Genomic DNA, 3,399 nt, shown 5'->3' on the forward strand with positions numbered 1-3,399 from the left:
GTCACAAAACGTCAAAATGATGAAAATTCGCATCACTATGACGTCTTTTTGGACCCTAAAACGTCATTTTCACATCACTAATACGTCAATCTGACGTTTTGTGACAAATCTCTGTTGGTGGGGAAATAGCAGAAGTGTCAGTATTTTCACCAATTGGGGCGAACAAGAGTAAGGTAGCTATTTGCACCAAGTCGCACATGAACATACCAACATAAGTCATTGAATGCTTGTGATAAATACCGAAATAAACTGCCTTTTTCTGAGATCATCATAATGACTTACAAATATTTAATACTGGATATTATTTCTTTTGCGATACGTGCGCTTGTTTTCATTAAGTTAATACATGCGTGTTAGTAATCTATTCGTCGGAATGCTGCTCTGCCTGACTGTTCTGCCGCGCCGCGTGTGTATCCAGTTTTGATTTTGACGTGTGCCGGGTGATTACATTCGTCGTTCCTATTTTCCTGTTTCTTGGAGTAAATGAGCCATGACGCCGCCACTCTTGTACGAGGGGCAGAAGTTTAAAACATTTAAAGATCTCGAGGAACAGCTAGAACAGTACCAGAATCAAGAATTAATGTTGTGGTCCGTTTGGAAATCAACGTCAGTTGAAGCTACAAACAGGGCCATCATCAAAGCTGGACGAACGGACATATTTCCTGAAAGCATCAAATACACTTCCTTGAAATTTGAATGTAACCATGGCAAGGACAATCGAACCGGGAAGGGCAGTCGAATTCGCCCTAAGCAGTCGTAAGTACGAGTTTACTTGTGAGGTACCTAGGTTAGGTAACCTCTCTAGATCAACCAGCCAGAACACTTAATTTTGTATGCTGTTAAATTGGGTTTCTTGAAAGGATTTAAAAGCTGGTTGATACTGAGTACACACCTCTGACTTGCAACATTGTTTGTACTTCTCATCATTTTCTTTTTTAAGGACTTTCAAGCTGAATTGTCCTGTATTCCTTCAAATGACATGCCAGAGAGATGGCCTTGTCGTGAAAAAACTCGTTGAGAGACACAATCATGAAAGGTCTCAAGCTAGATTCGACGCAATGTCTCGCAATAGGGCTATGCCTGAGGAAACTGCAGAGAAGGCAAGATTGTTAATGGAGGGGGGAGTTAAACCCTCAGTTGTAAGAAACATCCTACGGGACCTAGGAGCTGGCAGGGTCACTCAACGTGATCTTGCTAATGCACGGTAAGTAGTTACATCCCATTTTCTGTTGATTTACCTCTGTCCATTCGCTCACTTGGAGATGTGATTTTATCTTTTCAGTGCAAAATGGAAGAGGTAAGCAAATGGTGGTGCAACTGAAGAAGAGTGCTTTATCAAATCTCTTGAAGACATTTTGGAAGCAGATGAGCATGCCTCAATTATGTTGGAAAAAGAGGATGATGGCACATTAAAGTATGTGTTCATCCAAACTTCTGCCATGTGGAAGAATGTTGAGCTCTATGGAAGAGTAATTATCCTTGACCACTCTTACAAAATTAACAAAAATAGGATGCCTGTATGTTGCATGATGGTCATGGATGGCGCAGGGTCAGGGAGATCAGTCGGGTATGCGTTTGTTCTCAATGAACGAGGACCTACTGTTCAGGAGGTTGTCAGCTGCTTCCGTGAAGCCATCACCGAGCCTTTGGCCGAAAAAGTCAAGACATTTGTGATCGATAAAGATCCATCTGAAATTGCAGCTATACGGGCTGTGTTCCCCAATGCACAAGTGCAGCTTTGCCTTTTCCATACAGGCAAAACTGTTGTGTATTAATCATACGTTGGTAACACTGTCGAGTGTCGTCTGTCAAGTCTTATAAATACACCTGTACGAAGGTCCAATAAACCAGTTGCTATTGTCACGTCACCCTGCCTTGCGCTGCTTATTCTCCTACCGCCTCCTGACCAAAAGTACCTACGGTCCAACATCTTCAAGTTAGAGTCACGATCAAGACCCATTACACAACAAAAACTTTGAATGAAAAATCTTCCAAAGAGAATGCAGAGACTAGAAAGGCTGTGGATCATATTAAGTATGCTACCACAGAATCAGAATACAACTCATTGAAGAGTGATATCTTAGAACATGGCTCTCCACTGTTTGTCGAGTATTTTTTGGAAAACTGGGACACCTGTCCTCTAGCGTGGTCATACAAAGACAAGAAGAAATCTATGCATTTAGGTAACACGACTACCAACAGAGTGGAAAACCACAATTCTAAAATAAAACTTGTGAGTATGGAATACACAAGTTCTCACACTGACTTGTTTGTTGATTTTCATCTATAAGTTTAATAATTCTCATTTTCTCGTACAGGTTCTCAACAGAAACTCAACTCTGGCAGATGCAGTTCGTGGCATTGTCAACATAGTACAGAACAAGGAGGAAGATGCTTTTTTTAGAGACACGATGGCATCAATGAAGAGAACCTATGACACATCTAAACCTAATGATCCCATCATTAATGAAATTTTAAACGATGTTCATCGTTTCCCTGCTGATTTGCTTATTTGGGAGTATGAACATCCACCTGGAGAAGAGGAATTGGTGATGTTTAAACCAACAGAGCAGGCAGCATGCACATGTGAACATTGGGTACATTATGAGTTGCCCTGCAAGCACATATTTCAAAGGAGACGAATGGCTGGTTGGTTGTAATTCTTTTTGTAAAACTATTCATTGTATGACATACATATTCTTAAAATTTTCCTTTGTCTACAGGCACTGAAATATACAGAAAAGCAGAAATTGCGGCAATGTGGAAAATTGCAGAGGGGGCTTCTACAACCAATTTGAAAACAGAAGGAATTGTGAAAGTAAAGCAAGTCCCAAAAGAAGTACATCAAGCCAAAACTCCTCAACCGAAATTCAAGCTTGCAAGACAAACAACCCTTTAATCAGCACTCTTCTTTCTGAGTGTGGTGATTCACAATTCAAGGAGCGCCACCAGGTACTCAGTGACCTCTTCACGTTATGGGGCAGTGGGCACGAAGTTGTTATCACACCAAAACTTAGTACGTTTTAAATTAACATCCTCACACATTTTATCCTGAACTGGTACCTGTTTTGTTAATAAGTTTTGTTTCAGATGCAAGCACTGTTGTCAATACGGCAGATATCTCTCTACTGCACATTGTAGATCTAGATGCAGAGATAAATAATAATGGCAAAGAGAATAGGGATGATGACACCAGTGAAAATCTTAATTCAGAGGTGAAGAATGATGGAGAGAATCGTTCTGTCTCAGATGGAAATTTTAATGATGAGATGAATTCTGATTGCAGAGGGCAGAGAGATGAGGAGACAGGTGTGCAGCTTTCTTATCTTGCTGGTAGAAAATTAAAATCTATGTCCAATTCCAATCATTTAAAATTTGTTGCAGATGATATTTTTGAAA

Source organism: Frankliniella occidentalis, unplaced genomic scaffold (assembly GCF_000697945.3).
Source record: "Frankliniella occidentalis isolate FOCC.00 unplaced genomic scaffold, Focc_3.1 Scaffold285, whole genome shotgun sequence".
Taxonomy (NCBI): Eukaryota; Metazoa; Arthropoda; class Insecta; order Thysanoptera; family Thripidae; genus Frankliniella; species Frankliniella occidentalis.